Raw genomic sequence first — 14,871 nt, 5'->3', positions numbered from 1 at the left:
TAGTCTGACATCAGTTGCTCCATCGTATTTGTTCTCTTCCTCCTCCTTCCTCCTCCTCTGCTTCTTCTTCTTCCTCCTTCTCCTCCCTATCTCCCTCCTCCTCTTCTTTTTCTTCATGAAGTGAGTGTTTTAAAGTTGATTAGGATATAATGTTGTGGAACAGCTCTGGAGAATTAATATCTAATATCTTGTGGGTCATACTTAAAATGAATTTCTCAAGACCATTCTCCTGAAGGAGATGGTTTTTGCTTACACTGCATGTATGAGTTGGTATCCCATGTATTTCAGCAATTCAAATCCATTAAGTAATAGAACACTGACACATGAGTTAGAAAATCTGTGTTCTAGCTCTGTCACAGACTGGCAAGTTTTAGGTTACCTGTTTAGCTTTGATTTGTAAATTTGTTTAGAACAGATAATTTTTAACCCCCTTCAGTCTCTTAAAATTTGGGTAATTTAGTTAATAGTTAATTAGAAAATCACAGTGGTCAGTAGCTTTAGTCTTTTTTTTTTTTGACCATATACCATTAATAAAAGTGCTTCATAAGATATGAAAAATTTCAGTTATTTTTATTAACTGTGATTTTTCTTTTTCAATACAGGAGAAAGTGTTTATCAGTATTTATAGAATGTAAATATATCACTATGATTGTGTATCTTATGGCTATAATATATATATTTTTGATTTTATTAAAATGACTGTGCATTTTAGTTTTTAAGATGCAATGTGTGCATTTCAGTTCCTTATTTTATTAAGTGTAACCATGTTACAGTTCTTTAAAACCATGGTTACTAAATGTTTAGTAATTATGTTATTTGTACTGTTTCTTTTTGAATGTGAAAAACATAGACCTACCCAATAAGTCTCTTCTCTGATTCTTTTCTTTTATACCGGGGAAATTTTTTTTAAGAATCATTTTATCTGCTGAGTAGTTTACTATGTATATGTATGGGTGTATGTATACACCCAATCCCATGTTTTCTGTCTTGGAGGAAACCTTCTGTGAGGTTTGACCTACAGGTGAACTTTCTTTTCATGAATGGACACCCTTTAGGAGCTCTTTCCCTTTCATATCCAGTTTTCCTTTGAAGTTATATTGTCCAATTTGTGTTACAAGATTCAAGCAGGTAATAAGAAGCTGTTTATTAGATGTTCAAAGTTACTTGTTAAAAACACATTATTTTATTCTGCAAGAACCTGAATCATTAGCAGTTGGTCGTTAGGGATACAAATATAAACAGAGAAAGAATATATTTTCTCATTGCCTTTGTTTCTACTGTGGGCGTGAAATATTACATCTAACAAATGTATAATGATAGTTTGCCTGAGTTTGAATTCTAGATTTGCCACTTATTCTTAGCCAAGTGATTGAGGGAAGACAATTTTCTTTAAGCCTTTGTTTTCTTATCTGTATAGTGGGTTTACCAGTAGCATATACCTCACAGAATCACTGTGAAGATTAGATGCTACTGCTGCTAAGTTGCTTCAGTCGTGTCTGACTCTGTGTGACCCCATAGACGGCAGCCCACCAGGCTCCCCCATCCCTGGGATTCTCCAGGCAAGAACACTGGAGTGGGTTGCCATTTCCTTCTCCAATGCATGAAAGTGAAAGGTGAAAATGAAGTTGCTCAGTCGTGTCCGACTCTTAGCGGTGTCCGACTCTTAGCGACCCCATGGACTGCAGCCCACCAGGCTCCTCCGTCCATGGGATTTTCCAGGCAAGAACACTAAAGTGGGGTGCCATTGCCTTCTCCGAAGATTAGATGAGCACAGTTCAAGTAAGTTTAAGAAGTTAGGTAAATTTAAGAGTATTTGCTCTAATCAATTGTAAAGAGTTACTTTCAGTATTCTAAATGCTGAAAAATAACAGTTTTTGGTTAAGTTTCTAGACTCTTTTTGGCAGTTTACTTGTTTACTTAGCAACTGGTCCCTGAGATAGTAAATAGAATGAGAACAATTGAATGAAAATTTAACCTAGATAATTTAATGGTTTTCTTCATGTTTTAAATGTGTTAAGCTTGTTTTCGAAGGTAAAAAGTAATACTTAATTGTAGTTTATTAGTTATTGGTTTACTAATAAATATAAATTTGCATTCTTTCCCATATATTCAATACATTTTCTAGACCACGGATTCCTAAACTGCGTCATCCTAGGAATCATCTTGGGTGCCTATTTAAATCACCAGTTTCTGGACCTTACCACAGATCTTTGGTGGAGGAACTTAGTGTTTTATACTGGCTATCTAGGTTAGCCTTGTGCTCAAGCAGTTTTGGAAAACACTGTGCTGAGTATACAACTGTGAGTGTGAGAGACATGGTTACTGCCCCCTTTAATTTTATAGTATTTTAGATCTTCTTCTTTTGAGTCATTAAATGGAAATTAGTTTTTTCTTTCTTCTTTCTAAGAAGCAGAAAGGGAGTTTAGAATTATAAAAATATTCTTTGAAATTAAGATGTGAAAGTGGACTTTATGTTGCTTCTTAAACAAGTTTTTTTTTTTAAGAAAAGTACTATTAAAGTAACAGAAATCTGAAATCCTGAATCCTTGCTGTAACTTTTCTGCTGATGTAGGAAAAGGGCCTTTGGGGAAGCAAAAGTTTTAGTGGGTATATCCTAAAGTTAGGAGTTTTTGCAATATTAGCATCAAGCGATCATTTAGGTGGTTCCAAAGGGGTTTCCCTGTAGCTCAAACAGTGAAGGCAGTCTGTTGCCTGCAGTGCAGCAGACCCCGGTTTGATTTCTGGGTCAGGAAGATCCCCTCTGGAAGGGAAAGGCAACTCACTCCAGTATTCTTGCCTGGAGAATTCCATGGACAGAGGAACTTGGCTGGCTGTAGTCGTGGGGTCACAAAGAATTGGGCATGACTGACTAACACTACTATTACAAATGCATAAATGTTTTTGTGGAACAGTCTCTGAAGAAGAAAGATCTAAATATTAGCCCCTTTAGGAAAGTGACATGTGATGTCTGTTTTGGCTGTCAGGCTGGGGATGGAACCTTGTTCAGGAGTACATGATGCAGAGTGCTATTTGTTTTGTCAGAAGTATTGATAGGAAGATGGCAGACTTGATTAATGTAAATTTGAAGGAGATTAGCAATCATCTTTTTAGTTGTATTCTACACCTGTCCTTCACTTTTCTTTTTGCCACTTTATTTTTTTTAATCGAAGGATATTGCTTTACAAAATTTTGTGGTTTTCTGTTATACATCAACAAGAATCAGCCAAAAGTACACCCATGTCCCCTCCCTCCTGCATCCCCTCCCATCTCCCTCTGCATCCTACCCTCATAGATTGTCATGGAGTCCCTATTTGAGTTCCCTGAGTCATACAGCAGATTCCCATTGGCTATCTGTTTTATATATGGTATTGCAAATTTTCATGTTACTCTCTCCATATGTCTCACCCTCTGTCTCCTCCCCTACCCCTGTGTCCATAGGTCTGTTCCCTATGTATTCTATACCTGTCCTCCATTTTTAAACAAAACCTAAGAAAGGTTATATGGTTGCATTGCTTACCTGCATGCCATGTGCTTAGTCTTATCCCACTTTTTGTGACTCTCTATCCATGGAATTTTCCTGGCAAGAATACAGGAGGGGGTTGCCATTTCCTCCTCCCAGTGGATCTTCCCTGGCCCAGGGATTGAACCCTTGTCTTCTGTGTCTCCTGCATTGCAAGCGGATTAATTACTTGCCGAACCACTGGGGAAGCTTACCTGGCCAGCTTCATTTTCTTTTTTCTGTATAAATTTCAATTAAATTTTGATCACATTTGCTGAGTAAAATTGTTATTAATGTAATGCAACTAGATTCAAATACAGTTTATGTGAAACATGAAAATACTACAGTGTAATCAGAAATCAGTTTGATAATCTTAGAACTTTTCTCTTTATATTTAGTTTCCAGGATCCTAGCCTGAAATAAACCTTTAAGCATTCAATAATAATTTTTCTGCCAGTTTTTAATTTACTTTATCTTTTGCTTTGATAATATATATAAACAATATCATAGTATTTGGTTTTTGAGGTATGCTGCTGCTGCTGCTAAGTCGCTTCAGTCGTGTCTGACTCTGTGCGACCCCATAGACGGCAGCCCACCAGGCTCCCCCGTCCGTGGGATTCTCCAGGCAAGAACACTGGAGTGGGTTGCCATTTCCTTCTCCAATGTGTGAAAGTGAAGTCGCTCAGTCTTGTCGGACTAGTAGCGACCCCATGGACGGTAGCCCACCAGGCTCCTCTGTCCATGGGATTTTCTAGGCAAGAGCACTGGAGTGGCTTGCCATTGCCTTCTCCGTTTTGAGGTCTAATCATATGCAAATTAGAAAGCATAAATATATTATTTATGCCAGGAAATGATGTAGAGGATAACTTTTTATTGTTTTTAATCAAAAGCAAATTTTATGTACTTTTTTTCTGTTATCATTTAGTTGTTGTGGAGAGCAAAACATCTCACAATATCTCTGAAAAACACTTAATTTAGACTTTATTTTGTGTTGTATGCAAGTGTCTAGAAAGACTGTATCAACTACCTATAATGATAGTTTATTTTATAGTATTTATTTTACATATTTCACTTTGATATTATATATAAAATATGTATATTATATACATACATAAATAGTTTATTCTCTACAAAAGGAAGAAAATGTAAAATTTAATGGACTTTATTAGAAATGTTTTGGCATATTAGTTTTCCTCTCATTTACTAAGTTAGAATATGTAAAAACCGGAATTCTGAGATGAAGAAAAATGATTGCAGACTTCACTCAATTTTTTTTTTAGAACACAAATATGATAGTATCATTGAAAATTAATGAGGGCTCCATCAATATGATGCAGTGCCTCTGCATCATTGATTTATATATATTTAATGAGCCTGCTATTCTGATTTCAGGTAACTGAAGCAGACTGCATCTAATAGTAACTCTGATTTACTTACAAAATATTATTTCCATTAAAATAGAAAAGTCTTGAAATCTACCAGTGTTAAGTATAATTTCTTCGTAAATAATTCTATAATGTTTATTTTCTGGTCGTAATTAACATTTACTGGTTTCAGATAATGTTACCAAAATATATTCTTTTATTTGATCTTCTGTCTTGCTATTGATCTCTGGAGTTGGAGTAGAAAATATGGAGGAAAAAAAAGTTTAAAAAAGTAATAGGATTGTAGAAGCATGACATAGCAGATGTTATATTTTTGAGATCTGTTGAAGTGTATATGAGAACTATTTGAGAGAGAACTATTCCTGTATTCTTTGGCATTATGAATATAACTTTTGATATTTTCATTTACTTTTAGTTTTGTTTTAAAATACTTTTATTTTAAGATGTGTATTTTGTTAGCTTGTTGAAAATATTAAAAACATTTTTGACAAAAAAGTGTACATAATAATTTTATAGGGCATTTATTTTAATTTTTACCTTCTGATCATGTGTATCCACGTACACAAATGAACACAGAACTCAATTTATTATGTGCAGTTTTTATGGAACTGTAATTTGCTAAGCTACATTTACTTTATTTTCAAAAAATGCTGCTAGTGCCAAATGAATATGTAATTGATACCTTAACATTTAATAAAGTAGTGTTAGCAGATAGAAATTTCTTACCCATATTTGCTCTGTCAATTGACAACAGAGATAGTTTCTTTAGATAGTTGAGATTGATAAGCAGAATTTTGAAGATAAAAATTTTTACTCTTAAGGTAGTTTAAATATATTTATAAGATATAAAATATGATATGTTGTAATAGGTATTTCTGTATTATTCAGACCATGGATGTAATATTTCTCATAATTGCATCTGGCAAATGTCATTAATATTTAATTCCTTTTGGAGGTTAATTGCAAAAAGCAATCTGTGTAATGTGCTACAACTAAATGCAAAAACGTATAAATTATAGTAGGAATGGTGTCAATAATCATAAATTGCCATGTCCAGTGTAAGTTTAGTACTTGTAATTCCCCCTTGGGAAATATATTATTTTTGACTCCTCTTTATGAATCTTGGGTTTATATTATTTAGAATTAAAATAGAAGCTAACATGTATATATTAAAACATTTGTATATTTATGTATTATATATAGTGAACTTCCTTGGTGGCTCAGCAGTAAAGAGTCTCCCTGCCTATGCATGAGATGTGCGTTCGATCCCTGGGTGGGGAAGACTCCCTGGAGAAGGAAATGGCAACCCACTCCAGTATTCTTGTCTGGAAAATCCCATGTAACCAGGAACCTGGTGAGCTACAGTCTATAGGGTATTACAAAAGAGCTGGACACGACTTAGCGACTAAACAACAACAATGCAATATTATATGTAGACGTTAGAATGTAAGAAAATTAGAGATGAAAACATACTGTCAGAGTGGATTGATCAATAAAATACCTCACAGAGGGCAATTATATAAATATGCAAATATGAAGGGTTTATTTTCCTACCAAAAAATAAAACTAGAAATTAAACCTGTGCTTTTTGATTGTATTCTGTTTATTAACACTGTGTTCCCAGTTGCTGTATTCATTTATGGGTATTTAGTTTCCAGATTCGGAGAAGGCAGTGGCAAGCCACTCCAGTACTCTTGCCTGGAAAATCCCATGGATGGAGGAGCCTGGTAGGCTGCAGTCCGTGGGGTCGCTAAGGGTCGGACACGACTGAGCGACTTCACTTTCACTTTTCACTTTCACACATTGGAGAAGGAAATGGCAACCCTCTCCAGTGTTCTTGCCTGGAGAATCCCAGGGATGGGGGAGCCTGGTGGGCTTCCGTCTATGGGGTCGCACAGAGTCGGACACGACTGAAGTGACTTAGCAGCAGCAGCAGCATTTCCAGATTATGCTTACATGAGTTAAATCCACATGCTCCCACTTACTAGTTGTATGACCTTCAGCAAAGTCATTTTTGACTTTCAGATTTGTAAATCTCTAAAATGGTGTTAAAATTATTAGGTTGGTGCAAAAGTAATTGCAGTTTTTGCATTGTTGAAAGTTGCAAATAAATGATGTTATACATCATTTTAGTGTACATTTCTCGCTTTATTATTTTTTTTTTTGCTAATGATTCATTACTTGCTGTTTATATACTTTAAACTGTGGAAATGATGTTAGACAAAAAGCAAATTTGAGCAGTTTTCTTATTTGCCAAAATGGGTAATAAAACAGCAGAAACAACTCTCAACATCAGCAGTTTATTTGGCCCAGGAACTGCTGATGAACATACAGTGCAATGGTGGTTCGAGAGGTTTTGTAAAGGAGAGGAGAACCTTGAAGATAAGGAGTGTAGTGGCCAGCCATCGGAAGTTGACAGTGACCAACTGAGAGCCATCATCAAAGCTAATACTCTTAAAACTACAGGAGAAATTGCCAAAGAACTCAACATCAATCATTCTATGATCATTTTGGCATCGAAGCAAATTGGAAAAGTGAAAAAGCTCGATAAGTGAGTGCCTGATGAGATGACCGAAAATAAAAAAATTGTTGTTTTGAAGTGTCATCTTGTTGTCTTACTCTATGCAACAGAAACGAACCATTTCTGTATGGGATTGTGATGTGTGACAAAAAGTGGATTTTTTATGACAACCAGCAATGACCGGCTCAGTGGTTGGACCAAGAAGAAGCTACAAAACACTTCCGAAAGCCAAACTTGAACCAAAAGAAGGTTATGGTCACTGTTTGGTAGTCTGCTGCCATTCAGATCCACTGTAACTTTCTGAGCCCCTGTGAAACCATTGCATCTGAGAAGTTGCAAATTGATGAGATATACCAGAAATTACGCTTGCAGCTGGCATTGGTCAACAGAAAAGGCCTGATTCTTCTCCACGACAGTGTCCAACTACATGTTGCATAACTAACACTTCAAAAGCTGAACGAATTGGCCTACAAAGTTTTGCCTCATTTGCTATATGCACCTGAGCTTTTGCCAACCGACTACCACTTCCTCAAGCAACTTGACAACTTTTTGCAGGGAGAACACTTCCACAACCAGCAGGAAGCAAAAAATGCTTTCCAACAGTTCCTTGAATCTTGAAGCACAGATGTTTATGCTACAGGAATAAACAAACTTATTTCTTGTTGGCAAAAATGTGTTGATTGTAACGGTTCCTATTTTGATTAATAAAGATGAGTTTGAGCGTAGTTACAGTGCTTTAAAATTCATGGTGCAAAACCATGGTTACTTTTGTACCAATCTAATAATACTACCTACTTTCAAGTTTGTTGTGGAGATTAAATGTGATTTGTACAAAGTGCTTGGCATATTATGCTTAGCAAATAGCAGCTTATATTTATTGGGCACTTACTATTAGGAGTGGTGGTGTCAGTCTTAACTATTATGTGGTGTTTGTGGAAAAGTATAAAATACTTGCAAAAATAGAAAATTTTAAGTGTGCTAAGGATACTTTTATACTGGATGTAATCACAGCTAGCTTCTGTGCATATATATTTCTTATTGTAAAAATTAAACACAAATGGATTGTTCTGTATAAATTTCTCTGCAGCTTCATTCATTCATCAGTATATCTTGGATAGCTTAACTTTGAACATATAGATATAAGTCATTCCTTTTTATGGTTTCAGAATATTCCATTTTCTGAAGTACATTAATTTATTTAATGTCATATATTAATGGAAGTTTTGGTTGTTTCCAGATGTTTAAAATTATAATTTTTCATTGCGTGTTCTTATCTTTATGTATATATGCCTTGGACTGCAAGGAGATCCAACCAGTCCATTGTAAAGGAGATCATTCCTGGGTGTTCATTGGAAGGACTGATGCTAAAGCTGAAGCTCCAATACTTTGGCCACCTCATGCGAAGAGTTGACTCACTGGAAAAGACTGTTGTTGGGAGGGATTGGGGGCAGGAGGAGAAGGGGACAACAGAGAATGAGATGGCTGGATGGCATCACCAACTCGATGGAGGTGGGTTTACGTGAACTCCGGGAGTTGGTGATGGATAGGGAGGCCTGGCGTGCTGTGATTCATGGGATCGCAAAGAGTCGGACACTACTGAGCTACTGAACTGAACTGATACAATAAATTTCTAACAGTAGCGTGTGCATTTAAAATTTTAGTAGATAGTACCAATATTTTTTCTTTCTGTTTTGTTTTTTTCAGCTTTCTCAAGGTAGAATTGGCATTCACTAAACTGCACATAAATAGTGCAATTTAATCAGTTTGGGTATTAAGAAAGCAAATATTTCTCTGACTCCCCAAATTTTGTTAAACAGTTTGTAATCCATTTTTTCTCTACTCCCATCCTCAGGCAAGAACTGATCTTCTTTTTCTTACCACAGTATAGTTTACTTTTGCTCTAATTTTACCCAGAATCATAGTCTGTATTCTTAATTTTTTTGCCTCGCTTCTTTTACTCAATTATTTTGAGATTCATCCATGTTGTTGTGTGTGTCAGTGATTCATTCCCTTTTATTATATATATTATATAGTTATATACATAAATTAGTATAGATTACTAATTTGTTTTTCCATTCATGAGTTAATGGACACTTGTTTCCAATAGAATACAAAAGAGCTTCTATGAACTTTCATGTAGTCTCGTATAAACATATGTTTTTGTTTCTCTTACATAAATACTTAGGAATGGCATGGCTGGGCTATGTGGCAGGCGTATATTTAACTTTTTAAGTTTTGTAGTTTTAGATTTTACACTTGTATCTGTGATCCATATTGAGTTACCTTTTGTGTATGGTGTGAGGTAAGAGTGTTTTTTATCCCCCACAAGGCTCTCTAGTTGATCTTGCACCATTTCTTGAAATGCTTTTCATTTTTCCATTGGGTTGCTTTAGCATTTTTGTTAAAAATCAATTGACTAAATAAATGTAAGTCCATTTCTGAACCCTCTATTTTCTTCCATTGATTTGTAGATATCTTTGCCATTACAGAGTGTTTTAATTACTATGGCTTTGTGGTCCTCCACTTTTTTTTTAAATTGCTTTGGTTATTCTATGTCCTCTGCATTTCTATATAACTTTTAGAATTAGCTTGTTAACTTTTCTAAAAATGCTTGCTGGACTATTGATTGGGATTGTTTAAATTTGGGGAGAATTGCCATTTTGACAATACTGAGTATTCTAATCATTAAAAGTGATATATCTTTTTATTTAAGTCTTTAATTTTGTTCAGCAGTGTTTTGTAGTTTTCAGTGTAGAGGTCTTGGACAGCTTTTATTATATTTATTTCTAGCTAGTTTGTGTTCTTTGGTTCTACTATAAACTTGGTATTTAAAATTTTTTTTCACTTTCCAATTGTTTGCCGCTAGTATACGGGAATACAATTGATTTTGTATATTAAATTTATATCCTTCAATCTTACTAAATTCATTTATTCTAGTAGTAGGCTTGTAGATTCCCTGAGATTTTCTATGTAAGCAATCATATATCATTGAAATTTTTTAAATTTTTAATTAATTAGGTTGCTCTTGAGTCTTTGTTGCTGTGATGGGCTTTCTCTAGTTGTGGCAGGTGGGGACTACTCTTTGTTGCATGTGCAGGCTTCTCATTGCTGTGTCTTCTCTTGCTGAGGAGCGTTGGGCTGTAGGCACCTGGGCTTCAGTAGTTGCAGCAGGTGGACTCAGGAGTTGTGGCTTGCAGACCCTGGAGCGTGCAGACTTCAAATAGCTGCGGCACGTGAGCTCAGTAGTTGTGGCGCACAGGCTTAGTTGCCTTGCGGCCTGTGGAATCTTCCTGGACTAGGAATCAAACCAGTGTTCCCTGCACTGCAAGGAGGATTTTTAACCACTGGACCACCAGGGGAGTCCCTTATCTTTATTTTTTTAAAAAAAATTTACTTACTTGTTTATTTTTGGCTGTATCACATGGCTTGCGGGATCTTAGTTCCCCAACTAGGAATTGAAGCTGTGCTCTGGGCAGTGAAAGGACAGACCCCTAAAGACTGACCCCTAGGGAATGCCCAATCTTATCATCTTTAAATAGGGCTGTTTTAATTCTTTCATTCCAATCTTTATTTTATTCATTCATTTAGCCTTAATACAGTGCTGGAAGCTCTATAATAATGCTGAATAGAAGTGGGAAAAATGGATATTCTTGCTTTGTTTTTGATCTTGGGAGAATGCAATTTAGTCTTTCATCAATAAATATGATGCTGTCTGACAGTTTGAGAAAGTACCTTACTATTCCTAGTTTGCTGAGAGTTTTTTTCTTTCATTTTAATACTATAAGTTGAATACTATCAACAGTTTTCCTTAATCTGTTGAAAAAACTGTATGGTTTTTCTCTTTTATTCTGGTAATATGGTGAATTACATTGATTGAACTTGGAGTATTAAATCGATATGTGTTTCTGACTTCCCTGGACGCAGGACCCTGGTGAGCTACATGAGATTGCGAAGAGTGGGACCTGACTGAGCAACTAACACTTACGCTTTCCACTTGCTGGCCTTAACCCTAACATGACACCGTGTATTATTTTCATATACTGTTAGATTCAGCTTGCTCTTACTTTGTTGAGGATCTTTGGATGCCTTGTAGTTGTTTTTTTTTTTTTAATGACTGTGTTAGGTTTAGTATTAGAATTACTCTGACCTCAAAAAACCAGTTGTGCTGTGTATTAGCTACCTATTTCTTTGTAACAAATTATTTCAAAGTTTATTGCCTAAAAAACACAAACATTATCTTGTGGTTTCTATGAGAAAGGAATTCATTTGTGGCTTAACTGGGAGGTTCTGGTTCAAGGTGTCTCATGGGGCTGCAGTCATCTCCAGACTACAGGTGAAGGATCAGCTTCCAGACTTTCGTGGATGAACTATAGTTATATGAAGGCTACGCTGGGGCTGGAATACCTACTTCTAAGCTCACTCCTGTGGCTTTTGTGAGGAGTCGTCAGTTCTTCACTGTTTGTTGGCTAGAGGTCTGAATTATTTGCTACATGGACCTTTTCTAAGAGTTTCTTTAATGTCATCATAACATGTAACTTTTTCCCCCTAGAGTGAATAATTCAAGAGAGAGAAGCAGATGATGCAATGTCTTACAAAGTAGCTCTGGAAGTCTGGCACTTCCATTTCTGCCACATCCTATTTGTTGGAATATTAAATGCAGCATACATTGAGCAGAAGGGGAACTCGAGCTTCACCTTTTTGATGAGAGAAATGTCAAAGAATTTTTGTATATATATAACACCATATCAACCATATATCTGTGTGTTTATCACTATTATAGACCACATTAAAGCGTGTTCCCAATGATCCTTGACTCCTGGTATTCACTTCCTTGTGTAATTTCTTCCCATGTACCAGAGTTGCTTGTGTGACCAACAGAATATGGCAGAAGTGATGATTTTTCACTTCTAAGGCTAGCTCATAAAAGAACTGAGGCTTTCTCATGGACCACTTGCTCTGGGAATAATAGTTTGTGTTGTAAGCAGCCATATGTAAAGGCCCATGTAGTGAGAGACTGAGGCCTTCTGGCAACTGCCATGTGAGTGAGCCATCTTGGATATGGATTCTTCCTAGTCATGTCTTCAGATGACCAGCTAACACCTTGGCAAATAGGCTACTACTAGATTCCTGGCACTCAAACTGTATGAGATTAATAAATTTTTTTGTTTTAAGCTGCTAAGTTTGAGAGTATTTTGTTAAACAATATCAGATAACTAATTCAATTACATTATCTTTTTAGCACTTAATATGTATTTTGTATGAATGTTTCTCTAAAATCTTTGATGGAAATTTAAAAATATGAAAATTTCATGACTCTTTAAAAAATTTTTTTAAATAAAGTGTAGTAGTTAATTACCTACAATAGTGTTATAAAAATGCCTGTTTGCCCATTCACCTTTGCAACACTGAAGCTTTTGTAAAGGCCATGTTGGTTTTAATCCATTGTGATCACAGTTATACCTATTGCATTTCATGTTTGTGTTTGGTGGCGAGTCTTCAGTATGATTGTGAGAATACAGATATAAGGCACTTTTTAATTAATATTTATGTTTTAAGCAAATACAGGAGTTGAAGTTATAGTTTAAAAATGTTTAATTTCTGAGTACTAAAAGCCTGAAAGCATTTAGAAATACAGTTGTATGAAATAGCTATTGTTTGTAAGCGCTTTATCCACATCTTATTTCCGTAAAAGAGTCATATTACAATTGGTATTAGATCTACTCTTTGGACAGCTGGAAAGCAGGATGAGGAAAAATCATTCTCCTCTTGTCCAGTAGGAAGTATATTGTGCCCTCTAGTACCAGACTTGTGTTTTTTAAAAGGATAATAGATTCCTCACAGGTGAGCCGTTTCTTTTGTGTTCTTACCAGGTGTGTTATTGATTTCCATGCTGGCAGTCTGGGTACTCTCATTCAACAGCAGCTTTAGTAAGTTCTCCAAAGGCACAGAAAGAAAACCAGAGATTTTTGCATTTTGAGTTCAAGGAAATGAATTTCCTCAAATCTTTTGGCTATTGTACTTTTCCTTCCTAGATGCTTATAAACTGTGACACCTTTGAAATATATGTAAGGTATGTAGTTTCCCCCTTTTTTTGGCATGGATTGTATGGTTTATTTAATTTAGAATGTGAAAACAAAGTATTGACTTTCAGTTTTTTTCTTGCCTATAAACTGGGTTACGTTAGGGTGGGAAGGTTACAGAAGGTCCCAGATTCTAGAAATAATCAAGTTCACATAGTTATCTAGAGTTAATAAGTGTTTGACAGTTACTTAGCCCTTAAATTATAATACTAAAATACATTTTGGATCCTAATGAAGGCAACATTGAGAGTAATCTGCTTACCTAGTAGCTCAGCTGGTAAAGAATCCACGTGCAATGCAGGAGACCCTGGTTTGATTCCTGGGTTGGGAAGATTCCCTGGAGAAGGGATAGACTATCCGTTCCAGCATTCTTGGGCTTCTTGGTGGCTCAGATGGTAAAGAATCTGCCTGCAATGCAGGAGATCTGTGTTCGATCCGTGGGTTGGGAAGATCCCCTGGAGGGGTGCATAGCAACTCACTCCAGTATTCTTGCCTGGAGAATCCCGCTGGACAGAAGAAAGAGCCTGGTAGGATAGAGTCCATGGGGTCACAAAGAGTCAGACATGACTGGGTGACTAAGCACAGCACACACAGAACTCTGAACAGATTTCTGAGTGAAAACTGTAATCTACCTGGGAGCCATTAATAACTGACGGAAAAGTAAGTACTTTCTACTTTAGTTTGGAATTTTTTTTTTTTTCCAGATTTGCAAGTTGTTTCTTTTTTGTTGTTAGCACTAAGATGTGCTTAGTCACTCAGTTGTGTCTGACTTTTTGTGACCCCATAGACTGTTGCCTGGCTGGCTTCTCTGTTCATGGGGTTCTCCACCTAGGAATACTGGAGTGGGTAACCATTCCCTTCTCCAGGACATCTTTCTGATCCAGAGAGCAAACCTGGGTCTCCTTTATTGCAGGCGGGTTCTTTACTTTCTGAACCACCAGGGAAACCCTAGCACTAAGATAGGAGTTCATAATATCATAACTCTGAAGAGTTTATGATAGTATTTAATAAACATTCATAGGCATGTCTGGCTTAGTCTCTGTGATTTCACTACTCCTTTCCCTTGGGTCCTGGCGTGCACAGGGTTTTGCTTGTGTCCTCCAAGAGTCTCTGTTTCCCCGAGGCCTGTGGAAGTTCTGTAATCAAATCCCACTGTCCTTCAAAGTCAGATTCCCTGGGCATTCCTCGTCCCTTTGTTGCATCCCCAGGTTGGGAAGTCTGATGTGGGGCCTAGAAACTTGGCAGCAGTGTGAGAATTTCTTTGCTATTATTGTTCTCCACCTTGTGGGTTGCTCCCCCAGCAGGTATGTGATTTGATTCTAACGTGATTGCGTCCCTCCTACCATCTCACTGTGGCTTCTCCTTTGTCCTTGGATGTGAGATATC

At 36.4% G+C, this 14,871-nt stretch overlaps 1 protein-coding gene and 1 pseudogene across 5 annotated transcripts in view; both read left to right on the top strand.

Moving 5' to 3' along the window:
* Positions 1-14,871, top strand: part of MNAT1 (MNAT1 component of CDK activating kinase) — a 207,789-nt gene that overhangs the window by 10,106 nt on the left and 182,812 nt on the right. The window lies entirely within an intron of this gene.
* Positions 7,086-9,242, top strand: LOC148776421 (histone-lysine N-methyltransferase SETMAR pseudogene; annotated as a pseudogene).

Source organism: Moschus berezovskii, chromosome 9 (assembly GCF_049115385.1).
Source record: "Moschus berezovskii isolate FMDL1 chromosome 9, NW_MosBer_1.0, whole genome shotgun sequence".
NCBI lineage: Eukaryota > Metazoa > Chordata > Mammalia > Artiodactyla > Moschidae > Moschus > Moschus berezovskii.
The sequence above is the reverse complement of the archived record's forward strand: the minus strand, read 5'-3'. Positions and strand labels throughout refer to the sequence as shown.